This window comes from Lithobates pipiens, unplaced genomic scaffold, assembly GCF_037356315.1.
Source record: "Lithobates pipiens isolate NorthernLeopardFrog02 unplaced genomic scaffold, aLitPip1_a1.2 Scaffold_3, whole genome shotgun sequence".
NCBI lineage: Eukaryota > Metazoa > Chordata > Amphibia > Anura > Ranidae > Lithobates > Lithobates pipiens.
This window is the reverse complement of record NW_027507790.1, coordinates 41880321-41902296: the sequence shown is the minus strand read 5'-3', so window position 1 is coordinate 41902296 and position 21976 is coordinate 41880321. Positions and strand designations below refer to the sequence as shown.

The 21976-nt window shown below is 46.3% G+C and overlaps 1 protein-coding gene across 2 annotated transcripts in view; it reads right to left on the bottom strand.

Annotated features, from left to right (window-relative positions):
* The window catches only part of GGT1 (gamma-glutamyltransferase 1), a 266175-nt gene that overhangs the window by 199184 nt on the left and 45015 nt on the right, over positions 1-21976 (bottom strand). Inside the window, exon 1 of one of the 2 annotated variants that reach the window (XM_077461551.1) lies at positions 20260-20281. The exons of the other annotated variant lie outside the window; for it this stretch is intronic. The gene's annotated coding sequence lies outside the window, so the exon portion shown is untranslated. Of the gene's footprint in view, positions 1-20259; positions 20282-21976 lie in introns of those variants that run through there. 2 annotated transcript variants of the gene reach the window in all.

The window sequence follows — 21976 nt, the reverse complement described above, 5'->3', positions numbered from 1 at the left end:
ACAGAAGAAAAAAATTTGGGAGTGAACTGAGTTGCCAAAAGCATTGTGAAGAAGCAAGAATAATAGAAATATCTGAATGCTATAAGCACAGAAGTGTTCCCTGGATCTTTCTGGATATGTGCAGTAGCAGTGCAAGGGTTAAGTGTGTCCAATTCTTTTGTCTGATGCACCTTGGCAATGCTGCAGAAGATGCATACAAAGCTGTGACAGGCAGCGTGAGTGGGTGGCAGTGCCATCTGTTCTATTAGCGTGAGTAGTGACAGCTCCCCTAGTCACCCACTCGTTCTCCGCCTCGACCCCCTCCCCAAAAATATGGAAGTTGAAAAGACAATATTGTAACATAAATGTTCCACATTTATTTGAATACCAAATTTGAAAATTGAGGGAATGGTGACAGATAACACATATAAAGCTGCAAAGGGAAAGGAAATCTAACTAAGGCTTGGACCCAAGAATACAACACTGGTCTAGTAAAACCACGTTGAATTTTATGTTCTGTTTGACCATTTTAGACAATTCACATTACACAAAGTCTGTAGAAGATGCTCAGAATATTCTGGTACTGAAACTGACATGAACCAATCAGGAAATTACAGCATTGTAGCTGCTAGATGGAGCTGACGATCATGGGTAATAGCAATATCAGAGAGAAAAAATATGGCCAAAATTAATTAGATATATAGATATATCTATCTAGATAGATAGATTATCTAATTACTGTTTTACCTGCCAAAAAAGCTTCATATTTCTGTTTATCCAGTCCTGGGATTTACACAGCTCTGCCACGCAGCACAGGCCTGTCTGGCAGGGGAGGGGACCTGATCTTTTTCTGCTGTAGCATGACTTTTACGTATAGGTCTCCTCCCCATGCCCACTTGTGTCTGGATTGTGAAAGGCAAAGCTCTCTGGCACTTTGCTATCTTTGGCACTTTGCTCTCCCCTCCTAGCAGCAGACTCCTGGCACTGCAATGCATCTGATTGGCTTGGTATGCTGCTTCTTCATTTTTTCTGAGCACTGCTGTACAGAGACTAGACAAGAGGATGATTCCAAGTCAAATTCAAGTATATTTCAGCTTTCCAGTCCGTAGATGTTGTGGCTGTGTTCATTTTCACTTTTCAAGCTTTTTAGAAATGTTTTAGCAAGCACAGAAATACCTGTTGGTCTTGCCAGAAATGCAAAGAAGAAAAACCAGACCGTTCTAAATGTAAGAGTAAGGCTGGGTTCACACTGCTACATGCTCATAGCAGAAACCTGATGCATCCCCAATCACCGTTTCAGATACTGAATTTTTGGCTTAATTCGGACCTGAAATGGACCAAAATATGCACAGGACTCCTGTACAATTCGCACCAGAGCCGCTGCGTACATGTGTGAACAAGCTCCATAGAGAGCCAGTCACAATCTCCTGCTATGCCAATTGGATGCGGGGGACGACGACCCGCATTCAGTTTGCAATAGTGTGAAACAGACCCTATAGATATAATGGAGAAATACATATTATACAGGATTTATATAGTGCCAAAAGTTTACAATATCAAGCAGGGCAATACAGTTACAATACATAACAATAGGGTTAGGAGGGCCCTGCTTGTAAAAGCTTACAATCTAACCGGGATGGGAAAGTCATACAACAGGTAAAAGCTGTGTTCTGTACAGATGAACTAATATAGAAAGTAAAAGTTCAGCTGTTATAGACGTAGCACCCTTTTGTTTAGGCAGGGTTGCTCCTAAATTTACCTGTCAGGTATAGCTACTTTGGCTATTTTTTGAGGATCAATTGACTTCACGCTACGTCTATAATTGCTGCACTTCTCTCTTTTGCCGCTAGGTGGCCTGGCACTTGGTGGCATTGGATAAGACAAGGATACTGCAAGGTCAGATTATGGGTATATGGGGTGTCTCAGCCAGTGGACAGGAGTTTTCTTGGATCCCTTGGCCTGCTGGGAGAAGCTATATATTTGGGTGGGGTCCGGTGATCAGTGTTCTGTGCCACCTGGATGGCTGTCTGGGTGGACATGTGTTGTACTGCCTGGGCTGCTAGGCTGGAGATGGGGCCTATTCCAGGCACATCTGGCTGCTATGCTCTTTGAGGGCCTATCCAGAAGCAATAGAGCAGCGCAGGGTTGGGATTGCTGCTTGCAGTCCAACCAGACGTGGTGGTTCTGCCAGCCGGAGAACCTGTCATGGTCCGAGGTAGAGGGAAAGCTGTCGCCACTAAGGGACCATCCACCTTACTACCAGGGACCACATTGAGTAGCTAAAGCAAGTACCGGAGCAGAATTCTCACCAACCAGGGACTGTGAAAAATCTGGAAACTTCAGCGGGTATCAAGCCAGGGACCCAGCCAGCGGAGGTGATGCTTTCAGAGCATCCTTTTGTGTCAAGCCAGGGACCGAGCAGGCCAGTGGGGGTAGCTTGAGAAGTATCTGGAGTGCCAGTAAAAGATTGAGAGCAGGTTCTCTATTTTTCAGTTGGAAAAAGTTCTGATCGTCTGTACAAATTCCGACGTGCAAAATTCCTATGCATGCTCGGAAGCATTGAACTTAATTTTCTCGGCTCGTCATAGTGTTGTACGTCACCGTGTTCTTGACAGTGGAAAGTTCAGAGAAATTTTGTGTGACTGTGTGTCTGCAAGCCAAGCTTGAGCAAAATTCTGTCGGAAAAACCATCCAAGTTTTTTGTGACGGAAAATCCGCTCGTGTGTACGGGGCATTACACTTTGGGTTAGAAACTACTGTTAAAGACTGTTTCTATAGCAGACAGCATTCCTACACATGCAGATGTGGCGTCTTGCTGGATGCTTTTCCCTGCATGGCTGTCCTCCTGCAGAAGTCTCGGAGTCTGATAACTGACATTGCAACTTCCTGAGAGTGTCCTTGCCCTAACCCTCTCTCCCAAAGTTCTGTTAAGAGACAAAATCTATTTGCATTCAAGAAGTGTCTGGTGCCCATGAATCTACCTTACATTACACCCACTATGCCTTTCTTACCATATAACATATACATATACGCATACCATATGTCACCATATACAAAAGGATGTCAGCTATCTCTGGCCCTGGAGGTTCTCTTTAGACTAAAGGAGCCCTGGGATCTTGCTACATGTATAAGCAGGATAGACTTTCTCTGAAGAGATTTGTTTTTTGGGATCATCCAAAAGCAGACAGAATAGGGGATAGCCAAACAGATTGAGGCAGACAGTTCCAGAGGAATAGAGGCTCTGGAAAAGTCCTGGAGGTGAGCATGGGAAGAAGAGATGTCTTATGCCACGTACACACGATCAGACTATCCAGCGGACTTAGTCTGGCGGACAAACCGCTGAAAAGTCCACCAAATTTCCGAACGAGCAGACCTGCCCACACACCAGACTTTTCCAGCGCGGCCCCCCCACCCCAAAGCACCTCGTTCCCATGTTGATGAGGCCTCTTCTCGACAACCCTGGCCGTTGGTTGTCGGGGTCTGCGGGCGGGGGGCTTATCAGAATCCGGGAGCCCCCTTTAATAAGGGGGCCCCTGGATACCGGCCCCCCACCCTATGTGAATGATTATGGGGTACCCCTACCCATTCACCTGTGAAAAAACACACAAGGGTTAAAAATAATTTATTACACAGCTCCGGGGTCTTCTTCCGACTTCGGGGGTCTTGTCCCCCTCTTCGGTTCTTCTTGCCGGGTCTCTGCTCCCTCTTCCAGCTCTTTTACTGGCGGTGGCCTGGTCTTCTGTCTCCGCTGTCGCTTTCTGTTCTTCTCTTCTTGAGATGTTGACTAGTCACTGTCTCTGGCTGTAATGACAGGGACGTGTTGCGCAGCGACTTATATAGGGACAATGGGCAGGGTCACCGGGGTGATGTCCCCGCCCATTATGTCACAGTCCCAGAATCCTCCGGGACTGTGACATCATAATGGGCGTGGACATTGCCCGGCGATGTCCCTATATAAGCCGCCGCATGCCGTGTCCCTGTCATTGCGGCCAGAGAGCGTGTCGAGTCAACATCTCAAGGAAGAAGAAGAAGAAGAAGAGAAGGCGGCAGCGATAAAGGACCGGGCCACCGCTTGTAAAAGAGCTGGAAGAAGGCACGGAGGCCCGGCAAGAAGAACAGAAGAGTGGGACAAGACCCCCGAAAAAGGAGGACAAGACCCCCAAAGTCAGAAGAAGACCCCCGGGCGGCGGCGGCGAAGAAGAAAGCCGGGCTCCTCCGCTAGTAAAAGAGCTAGCAAAAGAGCAGAAGATAGAGGAGGAGTGCGGCAAGAAGACCCCCTAAGACGGAAAAAGACCCCCGGAGCTGTGCAATAAATAATTTTTAACCCTTGTGTGTTGTGTTTTATTTACATTTTTTTCACAGGTAAATGGGTAGGGGTACATTGTACCCCATACTCATTCGGGTGGGGGGCAGGGATCTGGGCGCCCCCTTATTAAAGGGAGCTCCAGGATTCCAATAAGCCCCCTGACCGCAGACCCCGACAACCAATGGCCAGGGTTGTCGGGAAGAGGCCCTTGTCCTCAACAACATGGGGACAAGGTGCTTTGGGGTGGGGGGGCCGCGTGACCCCCCTTCCCCAAAGCACCCCCCATGTTGAAGACATGCGGCCTGGTACGGCTCAGGACAAGCCAGGTAGCGTGGTCCTGGGGGGGGCCCCACCCCATTTTTTCGGCGTAGGGCTTCCCCTTTAAATCCATACCAGGTGACGGGGCCGAAGGCGTCGACATTGACTTCCCTCACTTCCTTCCCGCCTACCGCGCTCAAAATGAACAGACTTTTCTCCCTGCCGGAAAGTCCGTTCATTTCACAAGAGTACGGCGGACTAGCACACACGCGGCCGTATTGTGACCGACAGTTTTTGAGTCAAAACTGCTTTCTAAGTCCGCCTTTTGGATTAAAAAAGTCCACCAGAGCCCACACACGGGCGGATTGTCCGGGGTGTACACGGCATTAAAAGAGCACAGTGGATGGACTGGATGACATTTTGAGACAGGGTCGGTGAGGTGGAAGCAAATACCTGGATTAGACAGGTATCTGCTCCCCCCTGAAAGGGGCCAAATGTGACACTGGTGGGGGAGACGGCCAGATAAGCAGATGTTCCATTTATGGGTGGAACTCCGCTTTAAGCTTTGACAATACATTCTAGCAGATGATTGGCTACTATGCACAGCTGCACCCGATTCTGTGTGCACCAGTTTTAGTAAATCTCCCCAAAAGTTTTTTATTGGCAGGATTTCCGGGTAAAAATAACAGGCAAAATCCAAAAAAATAAGCAAATGTAGTCACAACATCTGTCCATGCAAGACAAAGTAACAGTGTCGCTGATAAGGTCTTCCCAATCCCTCTAATCTCACCAGCACTCCCTCACAACCCCTTCCTCCTCTGAAGCGTCCCATTATACGTGACACTTCCTCGTTTGACCTCCTCCTATGTGACAGTACTAGGTTAGCTGCCAATTATTAGGCCTGAGCACTGTCACAGGGACATCTTTGTTCTGCTGAGTCACCAACACCAGTCATTTCAGTGCTGGCTGAGAATGAGGAAGGCGTTGCACAGAAGTATAGGTGGTGCTTTTCTAGAGAAACTGGGGTTGATTTATTAAAGGCAAATAGACTGCACTTTGCAAATGCAGTTGTACTAATTTTCCCCAGAGTCTAGCTAATGTTGTGAAGTTTCACAGTGCATAGTCTATTTTCCTTTAGTAAATCAACCCCACTGTCCCTTTGCCCTACATGTACATTATGGTAGAGGACCGTAGAGAGAGCAGACTGCAGGGGAGCGTAGCGGAGGGCTGGACCTGACAGTGTGTCTAGTGACACACTTGATATTACGTGGGTGAGTGGAGATGGGGGAGCGGCAGTAGAAGAAGGGGTCGGAGCTGAGCGGGGCCAGTCCAGGGGGGGCGGCACATGAGGAGGCAGGTTTTCCCACCCACCCTCCCTTAAGGTTGATGTGTTGAATGGTGTTAATATGTCATTTTGTATTTGCAGGATCGTGTAAAGATGGTCGTCATGACAGCTTGGGGGTTGGCAGTGTTTGTTTGTTGGTCAGTGGCGGTAGCAGTAACGGATGTGGAAAAAGGAGTGGGGGGCTCATCAGTAGTATGGCCCCTCCGGTGTATTACATCAAAAGGTTAATGAATACCCCCTTCCCGCCGAGCGTACGCAGATGTGCGTACTCGGCTTCCGGGGGGTATACCGGGATGATGCCTGCACCTGCAGGCATCATCCCGGTACCGTTTTTTTCAGCAGGCGATTGGCTATCCAGGTATAACAACCGATGTGGCTAAAAGCCGCTCGGCTGTTATGCCGGAGGAGTGGGAGGGGACGTCCCTCCTCCCGCCGCCTCCCGCCACTGTTACCGGTGCTCCCGCTCGATCGGGAGCACCGATTCAAGTTCCGCTGCCTCCGGCTGCTGGGGAGGAACTGGAACGAAGCCGTAAACACATAGTAAACACGGAAGCGACGTCATGACATCACTTTCCATTTACTCGGCTGCCAATGGCGCCGGTTTCAAAAAGATATACGGCGATCTGAATACATTGAAGTGTAGAGGAGGGGTGGGGGGTCTTTTAGACCCCCGATCCTTCCATAAAGAGTACCTGTCACCACCTATTACTGTCACAAGGGATGTTTACATTCCTTGTGACAGCAATAAAAGTGATCAAATTTTATTTTTTTTTTAAACAATTTAGTCATTTTAAAATAAATCCCACCGTCCCCGCGAGCTCGCGAAGCAAAGAAAACGCATACGGAAGTTGCGCCCGCGTATGTAAACGGTGTTCAAATCCCACATGTGAGGTATCGCCGCGATCGTCAGAGCGAGAGCAATAATTCTAGCATCGCCTATTGAGATTTTTAGGTACCGTACTTTGTCGTCAATCCACGAGTGCGCGCAATTATAAAGTGTGACATGTTTGGTATCTATTTACTCGGCGTAACATTATCTTTCAAATGATGCAAAAAAATGGGCTAAGTTTACTGTTTTTTTTTTTTTTTTAATTCATGAAAGTGTCCCTTTCCCAAAAAGTTGCGTTTAAAACACCCGTGTGACATAAAATATTGCAACAATCGCCGTTTTATTCTCTAGAGTCTCTGCTAAAAATATATATATAATATAATGTTTGGGGGTTCCAAGTAATTTTCTAGCAAAAAATATGGATTTTAACTTGTAAACACCAAATGCCAAAAATAGGCTTAGTCATGAAAGGGATACTGGGTGGTTACACTGCGGGAAACGGGGTTGTCTCCGAGCGGTACAGCTGAAGGCCTATGATGTTTGGTAAATAGTCCCGCAGTGTACTGGTGAGATATACGGTGGAAAAAGGAGGTAGCTCCATCACTGACCAATAAATTGGGTTGAAACATGTTGTTTCTCTATTGTTTATATATGTTGGTTTTATATATTGAAGGTTATTTGGAGTTTTACTTCAGTTGTTTAATAAAGGCTGTTATGGCCATTATATTCCATAAGAATGGTGTGGTCTCTCATTTAAGGTAAGGAAAGAGGGAAGGGAGTATAAAGTGGCTGTAACAGAAAAGCGGGGATATCTGAGCTACACTGGTCAAGTGTTTCAGAAGGAAAATGATTTGGCAGCACATCATTCATTCACATTTGATAGACCTCTAATGTATGTGAGTAGGTTTAGAAACTTTTGGTAACTGAAATGTGGAATGAGCCAGAATTCTAACAGTTGATGGTCCCGCCAGTTTGAAAAGTTGTAGATTATTTTTGTGGCCGAAAAGTGCCTGCAACTATTAGTTGTGTATTTTGATATCCAGTGCTCCCACCTATCAGAATACAATAGCCAGGGCAGGACCTACCATTGGGCTTGACTGGGCTCAAGCCCATGGGCCCCACCCAATAGGGGGCCCCGTCGAGATACATAGCCGAGTGTACTCGGCTATGCTATGCTCACAGTCACGGCCAGTCCCACCCTATGATGGATATAACACAGGGACTGGGTGTGACCGTGAGCCTAGCTGAGTACACTCGGCTACTCTCGGGACTGCGAGAGGACCCGAGAACCGCCGAGAGGACCCGGTGCCATTTTTAAACTTCAAGACTGCAATGACAATGCTGCAAATGACACTGACAAGGCTGCAGATGGATGGGCAAGGATGCAGATGGATGGGCAAGGCTGCAGATGGGCACTGATAAGGCTGCAATTCACATGCGGTTCTGTGTGGTGTGATTTGAGCCCATTTTGAATGGGCTGAATCGCACCACATCGCACCAAAAAAAGTGCAGGGACTTTTTTTGAAAACTAACCATGCAATCTGGTTCAAAAAAACACTGCGTTTGTGACCTTCTTTTGGGGAGTTGTTAACTTTGAATTGACACCTGCAGCAGATCAAAAACACAGTGTGATTGCAATGCAATGCGGGAAACGCACAGGGATCACATTGTTTGCTGTACCATATGTATGATCCAGGGGTAAAACAGGGTCAAGGCATGCCACTGAGGGCAGCAGAAAGTCCAGCCTGGTTCTGGCTTTGGCAGACATGTTGTGGTGTCAACTGCTGAATCAGTAAGCCGGTGAGCACCATAACATGCTTGCCAGTGCCAAGCTGGACTGTCAGTAATACAAGCAATAGAAAACTCAGCTTAGCCTCAGTCAACTGTCAGTAACACAAGCAATGCAAAATTTAGCTCAGCCAGCCTCAATCACATACTTTGCCAGTTGCCACACAGAATCACAGGCAGTCTCTCACTGACTCACGATTACCTAGTATGAACAGCAGAATTTCAGCAGCAGCACAGCAGTCTGAGCAGTGGTAGTTATGAGGACACTCTCTAAGACTAGGCCAAAAGAGAAAGAGGGACATACTTGGACAGGACAGCAGCAGTTTATCCATGTGGGGGGCCGGCGGCTACACAGCACTTTACAAGCACTCTGCGCTCCAGGGCCCAAGCAAAGCTTCTCTCCCAAGCCCAAGGTGGGAGTGGCACTGCAAGCTAACGGGAATACATGGTGTGTAGTGGACAGGACTACATGCACGACCAGCTCTCACTGTGCTGCCTGGTGATAAATCAGTCATCCTTCAGCCCGAGCCCGATAGACTGGCCTGGCGGTGTACCACAACATGTGTGTGGGAATGCCTAATGATCTATTACACTTGCTGCAACAGCATTATCACACTCTGTGTGCCACTGACTGCAGTCCTGCCTGTCGCTGGTGCCATGTGTGGCTGCAGAGCCGGGACACTATGCATTTAATTTAGGCCCTGGGGGGGTTTGAACACCCCTGACCCCCCTTATCTACACCCCTGCCTCTGGGGTCAAGGTAGGTAGTGACATGTATTACAAAGCGGAGCTAATAGAGTCTGGAGAGGGGCATTGAGGCTGATGATAGAGTTCACTAAAGAAGACATAAAACTCTCTGAAGATTGCATCAGGATCAGTTAAACAAACTCCAGTTTTTGCTAACAGCTCGGGTACAATAGTTTGAAAGCGTGAAAGTGGTTCAGCCACAAGGTTAGCTAGAAGGCGACCATTTTTATCCCCTGATTCAAATATTCTACCTGTCAGTAAGCAAACATCAGTCTGAGTCAAAGAAATATAATGCATTGCAAATTCCCTCCGGGCTTGTGCCAGTTGGAGATGGTTGGATGATGTGGGATGCTCTTCAAATGTTGCTGTGTGTTTCTGCACACACAATTTTGCGTCAATTTGCATTTTTATGCTTTTTTGTCCAATTTGTTGTTGGGGACGATTAAAAACCGCAAATTATGGCAACAACACACTGCATGCTTTTCTGCAGCTTCTCCATTGAAGTCTACTGCACCAAAAAAGCAAAAATAGCATTTATATTGTGAGGGGTTAGCTCGGCAGCGGGTGTGTGTGACCCCCTGGATGGGTTCACAACACAAAATCAGGCACAGCAGACAGCGTTGTAGGTGCAAAAAAAACAAAAGATGCGGTTTATTTCTGCTACATGCAGTGATACATATAACAGCCAAACAAAATAAAACATGAAAATAAATCCTGGTCAGCTTGACCTCTAACTACACACTTAGATTTCCCTGTCTAACAACTGAGAGCAGCCTTGTGCTGCCCCAGTCCCTGTCCCTGTCGTAGAGGTTTGCCACACAGGCGTTAACTCACCGCACAGAACAGGTGTCACACTCCCCAGTCTATACAACACAAAAACTGGTTCCAGGATGGAGCATCTCCCTATGCATGCTGGGGTTTTTTGTAGAGGTCTTAATGAGCCCACTTACTTCAGCTGGGCTCATTAACTCTTCCCCTCTAATTGTAAAAGTCTGCATAAAGCCTGAATCTAGGACACACATATTTCCCATCCTGAATACAACCAGGTGATTTTACCTGCGTGCTGCCACATACCCCCCCCCCCCCCTCTTGTTTCAACCTTGGGGTTGTAACACAAGCAGCCAGACATGCATGTATCCGAGACAAAGCATCCACATTCCCCATTTTAACACCAGGGCGATGCTTAACTGTAAAGTTAAATTCTTGTAGGGCCAGGAACCACCTATTTACCCTTCTATTGGTCTCCTTGTTTTGAGCCGTCCACTTTAAAGGAGCGTGATCAGTCACCAGGTCAAAGTGCCTACCTAGCAGATAGTACCGAAGGGAATCTAGAGCCCACTTCACTGCTAAACATTCCTTCTCATTCGTGGAGTAATTTACCTCATGGGACTTCAACTTCCTGCTGAGGTAAATGACTGGGTGCTCTTCCCCGTTCCAGACCTGGGATAACACTGCTCCTAACCCAACGTCTGACGCATCAGTTTGTACCACGAAGTCCTTAGAGAAGTCTGGTGAGTACAACACTGGCTGGCTACATAAGGCTGTTTTTAAAGACTGAAATGCTTCCTCAGCCTCTGGGGACCATTTAACCATAACCGACTCTTTCCCTTTTGTCAGGTTGGTGAGGGGCACAGCCTGAGAAGCAAAATGGGGAATGAATCGTCGATAATAGCCAGCGATTCCCAGAAAGGCTCGTACCTGTTTCTTGCTGTTGGGACGTGGCCAACTCTGTATGGCCTCGACTTTATTGACTTGGGGTTTTATCACCCCCCTCCCAATAGTGTACCCAAGATATTTGGCCTCCTCCTGTCCAATGGTACACTTCTTTGGATTGGCCGTAAACCCAGCTTCCCGGATAGAGTCTAGGACTGCTTGTACTTTTGGCAAATGTGAGACCCAGTCTGTGCTATGGATAATCACATCATCCAGGTAAGCTGCAGCATATTTATGATGGGGCCTCAGAATCTTATCCATTTTCCGCTGGAATGTTGCCGGTGCATTCTGTAACCCAAGCGGCATTCTCTTATATTGGAATGCCCCATCTGGGGTTACAAACGCAGTTTTCTCCTTGGCCGACTCGGCCAGGGGAATTTGCCAATACCCTTTGGTGAGATCAAGAGTTGTCATATATCGGGCTGTTCCCAGCCGGTCAACCAACTCATCTATACGTGGCATGGGGTAGGTGTCAAATTTTGTAACTTTATTTAATTGTCTAAAATCGTTACAAAACCGCCAGCTCCCATCAGGTTTGGGCACTAGTACAATAGGACTGGACCAGTCACTCTGGGACTCCTCTATCACACCCAATTCCAGCATCCTTTGAACCTCCCCACGTATTGCCTCCCGTCGGGCCTCTGGTATTCTATAAGGTTTTAGTTTTACCCTTTCTCCTGGCGGGGTGATAATGTCATGCTCTACGCAAGATGTTTGTCCCGGAAGCTCAGAGAAAATCTCTTTGTTACGAAGTACAAACTCTTTAACCTCCTGTTGTTGGGGTTTCGATAAGGTGTCTGCTATTCCAACCTCAGGAACTAAGCAATCAGGCTGTACTTGTGACAAAGTCTCTGCGACTAGGGATTCCCTATCCCTCCAGGCTTTCAGCAGATTGACGTGATAGATCTGCTCCGGCTTTCGCCTTCCTGGCTGTCTAACCCTGTAGTTCACCTCACTAATTTTTTCAATTACTTCATATGGACCTTGTCATTTGGCCAGAAATTTGCTTTCAACCGTAGGGACTAGCACCAAGACCCTATCCCCCGGGGAAAAAGTACGTGTCTTGGCCCCACGGTTGTACACTCTCTGCTGTGCTAACTGCGCTTGGGTTAAATGTTCCTTTACAATTGGCATTACCTGTGCAATTCTATCTTGCATCAGGGCGACATGCTCAATCACACTCCTGTGAGGAGAACTCTCATTTTCCCAAGTTTCCTTGGCGATATCCAGCAGCCCTCTTGGGTGTCTCCCATAGAGCAACTCGAAGGGTGAGAAACCCGTAGAGGATTGGGGTACCTCCCTAATGGCAAACATCAGATAGGGTATTAGACAATCCCAATTCTTTCCATCTCTATCCACCACCTTCTTTAACATTTGTTTTAGGGTTTTGTTGAATCTTTCAACCAACCCATCTGTTTGGGGGTGATACACAGATGTACGCAATTGCTTCACTTTGTACAACTTGCATAATTCTTTCATAACCCGGGACATAAAGGGTGTACCTTGGTCCGTAAGCAGTTCCTTACAAATACCCACACGGCTAAAAACAAGGGATAGCTCTTTGGCTATGGTTTTGGCCGAGGTATTTCGGAGAGGAATTGCTTTCCGGATAACGGGTGGCATAGTCCAATATAACCAAAATGTATTGATGCCCCCTAGCAGACTTCATTATCGGACCTACCAAATCCATTGCGATCCTCTCAAAGGGGACCAGTGGGTTACGGAAATGTGGCATAGGTGCCGACTTCTGACACACAGGGCAGGAGGAACAATAATTTTCTATTTCCTTCATGACCCCAGGCCAATAGAATCTCTGCAATACCTCTCTGGTTTTCTCTGTCCCCAGATGACCTCCCAGAATGTGTCCATGAGCCAATTCTAACACCAACTTCCTGTAAGGTTTGGGCACTACAAGTTGCTCAATGGTTTCTTCTGCCCTTTGAGCCACTCGATATAGCAGGTCCCTTTCCATAGTGAAGTAAGGATAAGGGCAAGTCTTATCTGGGTTCACTAACTCGCCATCTATTTTCACCACATTTTCCCGTGCCTTTATTAGGGTGGGGTCTTTTAACTGTTCTGTGGCAAAATTTTCCCTGTGAACCTCAAGATCCGAAAACTCCACAGACGGCATGTTTTCATCTGAGGATGTTGGCTCCTCCCCAGTTTCTCGAGTTTCCCCCGCCAATACCGACAAGGGAAATTCAGGAGAGTCCTCACCACTCCCAGAGGAATTCTGGTCATCTTCCTGGTTTATAGGGGCACCAATGGGGGCCTCAGGACAATCCCAGAGTTCCCAGAATTTTGGAAAATCCCTTCCCACAATAGCATCATGTGGTAACTGAGACACTAACCCCACCTGATGAGAGAGGTTACCTTTGGGGGTCTCAAAAAACACTGAAGTTACAGGATACTCTCGGGTGTCCCCATGCACACAAATAACAGCCACCCTGTTCTTCCCAGAGACCTCTGTAGTAACTAATTCAGCTTTTATCAATGTTACCAGGCTACCTGAATCTAGCAACACATCAACATGTCTACCATTAATACACATTTTACATAAATGTTTCTCAGGTCCCCGAATGGCAGTGCATGCAACTGTCGCAAACAGCGACTGACGTCTCTCCCTTATAAAGTCACATTGCATAGGCTCATCCACAACTGGGCAATTGGCTGCAATATTTCCCTCTTGCCGGCAGCGGTAGCAAATAATTTTTTTCGCTGCCTCTTGCAGCATGGGCTTCCTGGGCTGCTCCCGCCAGATCTTAGGTAGAACTCCCACCCTCTCACTCTCTCCACCCTCACCCCTTGGAGTCATCTTACCCGCCACTGGGGATGATCTGGTCTTAGGGGGGAAAGTCCGTGAGTCCCTGGAAGAGGTGGTCAAGTTCTCTGTAGCCAAGTACCTCTCAACCAGATCCACAAGTTTATCTGCATTTTCTGGGTCTCCATGGCTTACCCATTTTTGGATGGCAGTAGGAAGAGCTCTCAGGAAACGATCCATAACCACACGTTCCACAATGTTTGGTGCGGTCAAAATCTCTGGCTGCAGCCACTTCCTGCTCAGGTGAATGAGATCATACATTTGAGACCTGGGAGGTTTTCCAACCTGAAAAGTCCAGTTATGCACACGCTGAGCCCGGACTGCCAGGGTGACACCCAGCCGTGCCAATATTTCTGCTTTTAGCACCACATAGTCTTTTGCTTGGTCAGGCTCTAGGTCATAATAAGCTTTCTGCGATTCCCCAGTTAACAGAGGGGCCACCAGTCCAGCCCATTGCTCCTTAGGCCACTTTTCCCTTTCAGCAGTCCTTTCAAATGTGGTCAAAAACACCTCCGGATCATCCTCTCCAGTCATTTTTGTCAGTAAACGGCTCACACCAAAGGTTGCGGTATTATTGTACCCACTTGCTTCATTGGTCTGCGGACGTTGCTGTATCAATGTCTCTATTTGCTGTTGAAAATTCTGCTCTTGCTTCTGCAACAGGTCTATGAAGCGGGCTTCAGATCGCTGCTGGGCTTGTTGCTGAGCTTCCAAACTCTGCTGCAAAGTTGCATTTGTCTGCTGCTGATTTGCATTTGCCTGCTGCTGGGCTTGTTGTTGAGCTGCAAGGCTCTTTTGTAAAGCTGCATTTGTTTGCTGCTGATTTGCATTTGCTTGCTGCTGGTTTGCATTTGCTAGAGCCAGCTGTCTCAGTATCTCCTCCATGCTGGCCTTAACAAAAAAAAAACAAAAAACTGCCAAAATTCTCCACCAACTGTGAGGGGTTAGCTCGGCAGCGGGTGTGTGTGACCCCCTGGATGGGTTCACAACACAAAATCAGGCACAGCAGACAGCGTTGTAGGTGCAAAAAAAACAAAAGATGCGGTTTATTTCTGCTACATGCAGTGATACATATAACAGCCAAACAAAATAAAACATGAAAATAAATCCTGGTCAGCTTGACCTCTAACTACACACTTAGATTTCCCTGCCTAACAACTGAGAGCAGCCTTGTGCTGCCCCAGTCCCTGTCCCTGTCCCTGTCGTAGAGGTTTGCCACACAGGCGTTAACTCACCGCACAGAACAGGTGTCACACTCCCCAGTCTATACAACACAAAAACTGGTTCCAGGATGGAGCATCTCCCTATGCATGCTGGGGTTTTTTGTAGAGGTCTTAATGAGCCCACTTACTTCAGCTGGGCTCATTAACTCTTCCCCTCTAATTGTAAAAGTCTGCATAAAGCCTGAATCTAGGACACACATATTTCCCATCCTGAATACAACCAGGTGATTTTACCTGCGTGCTGCCACAATATATATATATATATATATATATATATATATATATATATATATATATATATATATATATATATCGTATTTATAGAAGTATAACACACGCTGGCGTATAACACGCACCCCAAGTTTAGGAGGGAGTTTAAAAGAAAAAAACTTTTAGGAGGGAAGTTTAAGGAAAAAAACTTACATTTACCGTATATACTTGAGTATAGGCCGACCCGAATATAAGCCGAGGCCCCCAATTTACCCCCAAAAAACTGGAAAACGTATTGACTCGTGTATAAGCCGAGGGTGAGACATGGCTGTCCATCCCTGTGTGTCCGTCCATCCCTGTGTGTGTGTCCGTCCATCCCTGTGTGTGTGTCCGTCCATCCATCCATCCCTGTGTGTGTGTCCATCCATCCATCCATCCATCCCTGTGTGTGTGTCCATCCATCCATCCATCCCTGTGTGTGTGTCCATCCATCCATCCATCCCTGTGTGTGTGTCCATCCATCCATCCATCCATCCCTGTGTGTGTGTCCATCCATCCATCCATCCATCCCTGTGTGTGTGTCCATCCATCCATCCATCCCTGTGTGTGTGTGTCCATCCATCCATCCCTGTGTGTGTGTGTCCGTGCAGCCTTGTGTGTGTGTCCAGCCTACCTGTGTCCCGAGCCTCCGTCCCGAGCCTCCGTCCCGAGCCTCCGTCCCGAGCCGCCGTCCCGAGCCGCCGTCCCGAGCCGCCGTCCCGAGCCTCCTCCGTCCTTCCAGGATCGCCGCTCTTCTCGGCGGCCATTCTAAAATTCAAAAGCCGCGCCTCCGCCTTCGCCTGTGATAGGCGGAACACTGAATTTCCCAGCAGCCTGTGTTCCGCCTATCACGGACATCGTCTCATCCTCGTCCGTAGTACGAGGATGAGCGGATGTCCGTGATAGGCGGAACACTGACTGCTGGGAAATTCAGTGTTCCGCCTATCACAGGCGAAGGCGGAGGCGGAGGCGCGGCTTTTGAATTTTAGAATGTCCGCTGTCTGTCTGCTCGATACGCTGATCGAGCAGTCAGACAGCGGTGACTCGAGTATAAGCCGAGGGGGCACTTTCAGCCTCAAAAAAGAGGCTGAAAATCTCGGCTTATACTCGAGTATATACGGTAAATGCCCATCAATGCAGCCTTATCATTGTCATTTGCAGCCTTGCATTGCAGCCTTGTCAGTCATTTGCAGCCTTGTCAGTCCATTGCAGCCTTGTCAGTCATTTGCAGCCTTGTCAGTGTGTTTGCCGTTTAAAAATGGCGCCTGTATCTGTATCTTGGCGGCGCTCGGTAGTTCTCGGCGGCTTCCGGGTATTTTCGAGTGCGGCCGAAAATACCCGGAAGCCGCAGAGAACGCCAGAAATGGGTAGCAACAGCGGGGGATCGGCGTATAACACGCACCCACGATTTCCCCTTGATTTTAGGAGGAAAAAAGTGAGTGTTATACGCCGATAAATACGGTAATAAATATACCCAGAAGTATGCTATATGGGCATTTTTAACTAGTAGTCAAACATGAAGCTATATGAAGGGTGGAAGGGAGAAATACATTTTTTTTAATTAAAGAAGTATTAAAGCTGAGACTTTTTTCATGGATATGATCATTTTAAATATAATGCACAGTACTGGTAAAAGTTTACTTTAACTGTATCTGTAATGCCTTCTATTACCTCCAGATAGTCTATCAGCCTTCACCTTCTCTGGGTTCAGATGCTGATCTACCCTGCACAGACTCTTTAAAGTGATTTTTTTTTTAAACAACAAACGTTATATTTACCTGCTCTGTGTAATGGTTTTTCACAGAGCAGCCCAGATCCTTCTCTGGGGCCCCCCGCCGACACTTCTGGCTCCTCCTGCCTTTAGAGTGCCCCAATAGCAAGCTGCAAAGTATAGTACAGAGAGCCCCTATAGCAAGGTAAAAAAAACTTCTGTCTTTAGAACAACTCACTTCCTGCCCAGGACTACATGTCCCATGAGGCATTGCTCCTCACACATTCACAAGGCACCCATCGACATGTATAGATCGTGTACTGAGCTGTATGTGTGCTGCACTGTATTTCCAGATATGTAAACAAATAATGCATTCTGTATGCTGGCCGATTAATTATGAAAATAGTTGACAACTATTTTCAGAATTGATTAGTTGTCGATTAATCTATTCATTGGTTCCGCCCTAGTATGAACTGCCTGTAGGAAAGATGCGATGCGGGAACCCGCACTGGAATCGCAGGGATTTCCACATTGCTATAGTGTGAACCCAGGCTCAGAGTGCGATCATAGCACTGATTACATGCAAGAATACCCGGCAATTAGGTGTGGGAGGCAGTGCCATTGAAAGCAATGCGAAGATGCTGGCTCCCACAGCTAATTGCCGCCACTAGCATATAATTGCTCATGCAATGATCTAATGCGATTGAGCAGCCTTGGAGACAGCAGTCAATTGCAGCCACTCATGTAATCACTTATGCAGCAATCACTCGAAATTGATCTGCCCTATCTGCGTCCAGGGCCAATCTTTTGCATGTGATCAATGCATGACCGATTACATGCGAATGGCTATGTTTAGCTGTGAGAGTCGGAGTTCTGTCAGATACTGCCCACTATCAAGACGTGCCCAGGATGAACTTCGCATGCGCAGTACGGAAAAATATGACAGCTGATTTTACGCTCAGCTGTTGTGACGGAGTGACAGCGCCTGCACACAGTAGCCGACAGAAGACATTTTTGTGTCAGATTGTGCCTGAGGGGCGGATTTTTAAATGATGGGCAATGCTGCAAAGATGGGCCCGGATTTTTAAAAGATGGGCAATGACACAAAACAAAACTTTTTCTGCTAGTTAGCTAAATACGCCCTGCAAACCCACACATCAACATAGAAAAACCTGCACTTCAGTTAACTAAATAAGCGTTCAGGAAAAATAGGAGAAAAAGAATTGTTTTCTGCCCCTCACCGACATGAACACCCCTCAGCAGCGCGAGGCACACTCTGACACAAAAATTTCTTCCATCTGCATTGTGCGCAGGTGCCATCACAACAGCTGATTGTAAAATCAGCTGTTGTGCTGTTCAGTGCGGCGCATGCGCAGTATATTCTAGGCACTTATCGATAGTGGCCACTATTCGACAGAACACCGGCAGCCATCCACTGCTTTCAATGGGACTGCCTCCCTCAGTTAATTGCTGGGAACCCCTGCTGTGGTTCTAACATCTAATTGGTGTCGGGTACATTGGCGAGTGTGCATTGGTAGGAATGCACATTGAGGGCTGTGGACTGAATGAAAGAAATCTATTAGTACATAGCCAGCTTAAAAAAAATTACTCTGGACTGAGATGAACTCTGGGTTAAATTAACTATTTGTTATTCATTGAGCAAAGTTGATAATACAGGACAGATAAGGAAGGGTGGAAACATTCCATATAATAATTTGGTTTATATTTCCTACTTCTATTTGTTTATTTTTCTTCTTGTTTTCAGAAAACTGTTAACCCGGGTATACACTATTTGTTTTTTTTTTCGTTCAAACCCAAGGGTTGAACGGAAAAAAAAACTGTACTCTCTGGTCCGAACCGCTGTGCTCGGTTAGGTTAGTTCAGTGATCTCTCCCACTGAGCTGTTGTGTTCTGACATGGGGACAGTCCCCCCACCAGAACACTCCAATCAGTGCTCTCCGCCATTGGCTGAGAGCGCTTATCAGGAGTTGGTCGGCTGCTGGTTTTCCAGCATGCATGTCCAACAGAAGCCGGCCAAACAGACCAACACACACACGGGCCGAAATGTCAGAGCATCCCCCTACCCCAGACTCCCTAATGGACCCACAGACTATTTCACTCGTCCCATTCTTACTCTCAGACACCTCGACCTCTTTGTGCATCCCCAGACTCCTCCAGATGTTCTTCCTACAGTCAGAGACCTCACTCAACAAACTACCTAATCCATGAACAAACCCTCTCCCACTGTCCCTCCATGCACTCATAGACTTGACCCTCCAATGCATCCACAGATCCACTTCCACCAACCCTAATAATGTCACAAACACCCCCACCACTCCCTTCCATGTATATAGAGATCACCCTCAAGCAGTCAAGATGCATTCACACCTGAACGTTTTCAGCTTGTAAAAACGCCTGAAAAATGCCCAACAAGCAAAAACCCATTCATTTCAATGGCATTTGTCACCTGAAGCAAAATGCCTGAAGCTCAAAAAAGTACGAGCTTCTTTTCAGGCAGATTACAGGCAATTTTCTGCATTTTACATTGATGACCTTTTGACCTTTATAAAATAGTGGCAATAGAAGTGGAAAAATCGTGCAACTTTTTGCCTGAAAACGAAACACTCAGGTGTGAATGCAGCCTCAGAGCAGCAAGTGAGAAGCAAGCTGGCAGCCTAAAATTCCTGCGACGATAGGAAACAAAGACACAAGCTGAGGATGTGCCCAGATGTGGTGGTATTAGGAGTAGTTGGGGCAATCCCTGTTCAAGTATACCCTCAACCACCCCAAACAAGCCTCTAGTGACAACTATGTTGGTATTGACTGAATCCACAGTATATTTTGGTTAATGGCGAGAAAAGGTCTGGCATGGTGCATTGAAAGTATTTATTTTTCATTCTACCTTATGAAGGATTCACCTGGGAAGCATGACTCTAGCATTTGCTGTCAGGGGGACTTCAGTAACTAATAGTTTTGATAACAATCTCTCAACATTTGAATTATATAAGAACTAGCATAGAATTTAGCATTTTAACAAGTTAGACCAAGTCAAAGAAAGAAAAAGTGCCCACATAGCAAATGTATTCTTTGTGGTGGCTGTTATTAGAAATTAAGGGTGTAATAATTTCAGGTACAGTGCCCTCATAGCTGATTGCCACACTTTTCGGTAATATATCCTACAACAAATTAAATTTTCTAAAGAACCCCTTTGATCTTTTTAGTAGTGTTGTTTAGGTGACAATTTGTAGCAAAAAGATATAAGGATATTTTGTCGGTTCCCAGTTTCTTACCTGATCAGTGAAGCACAAGTTGAGGTTACCTCTTTCTGAATACTCATTTGAAACAACCAGAGTGCACTTCTAATAAGGTAACGTGTGAACTCATTGCAGCAAATACACATGTTATAAAGCAAACAACTGGAATCTGCATGAGCTAAATATAGGAAAATCTTGACTTCCTTGCCTGCTTAACTATGCTTGAACAGTTAAAGGTATAGTATAGTGAAAACTAAAAAATTAAAGGTAACGTATCGTTCAAGTTAAAATCATCTGAATACAGATGCATCAAAACAAATGGGGGTTGATTTACTAAAATTGGAGAGTGCAAAATCTGGTGTAGCTCTGCAGAGAAACCAATCAGCTTCCAGGTTTTTTTGTCAAAGCTTAACTGACCAAGATGAGTTTAGTAGCGAATTGGCTACCATGCAGAGCTGCACCAGATTTTGCACTCTCCAATTTTAGTAAATTAACTCCATTGCTTTTAGACTTTGAGCCCTTGTACACACGGTCGGAGTATCCGTCGGAATGTGTCCTATCGGACCGTGTTGTCGGATAATCCGACTGTGTGTGGTATGCATCGGACTGATTCCGTCGGAATATCCGTCGGACCCAATTTTCCAACTTGTTGGAAATATTTTCCGACCAACTGGTTCGATCAGACATACTCCGATGATGTGTAGAGAATTTTGATCGGACCAAGTGCCACGCATGCTCAGATCAAATTCCTACATCAAAGCTATTGGCTACTAGCCTGAACGTAGTCCCATCGTAACGAAATTACATCATCACGTCCTGAATGATCAGATTTTTCGACAACTTAGTCCGACCGTGTGTATGCAACTGTTTCGGACAAGATCCGACAGGCAAAATCCGACGGACAAAATCCGATGGATTTGGTTGTCGAAATCTCCGACCGTGTGTACAGGGACTTAGTCTGTTTGGCAGGAGCCAAACTGCATATACAGTAATGGATTTTGCTCTTGCTACTTTATATGGCAGCCTCCCTTTTCCGATGTCAATGGTTGTTAATGAAGAAGCGGGTTTATTTAAAGAAAACTATTAATATTAAAAATTGGAGTATGGTTACCCCCTGTTGGAAGGCAACATGATTTAATATCAAATTTCTGACCCCCATATTTCATTTCAGACCTTTTAGGTCTGGTATGAATTTTAAGCTGACCCCCATGCAAAAAAAAATAAAAGAAAAAAGGCATTGGTGCCTCTAAAATTTTATACTAGTCCCTTCAGGTCTCTTATGGATTTTATAGGGAAAACCCACAAAAAATATAGAAAAAAGTGTAGAGTGCCCTCCAAAAATTTACACCAGACCCTTATCTGAGTGTGTAGCCTGGCAGGCTCCCCCTCCTTCTAGAACCATACCAGGCCACATTCCCTCAACATTATAATTAATTTACAGGATTTAGATAGAGCCAACAGTTTTTGCAGCAATATAATACAGAATACAATACAATGCAATATAAAACTCAAGTACAGTTATTAGGTGAAGGTGGGGTAGGCTTCCCTGAATAAATTAGTTTTCAAAGATTGCCTAAAGGCAGAGAGGACGATTTTGGCGATATGTGCACAAGAGGTTGGTGATGTAGCTGGGGGCGATGTTGTGGATGGCCTTGTATGTTGTGGTTAGTATTTTGAATTTTATACGATGCGGTGGGGGAAGCCATTGAGGAGTTTGGCAGAAAGGGGCGACAGTCATGGATTGCTTAGTAAG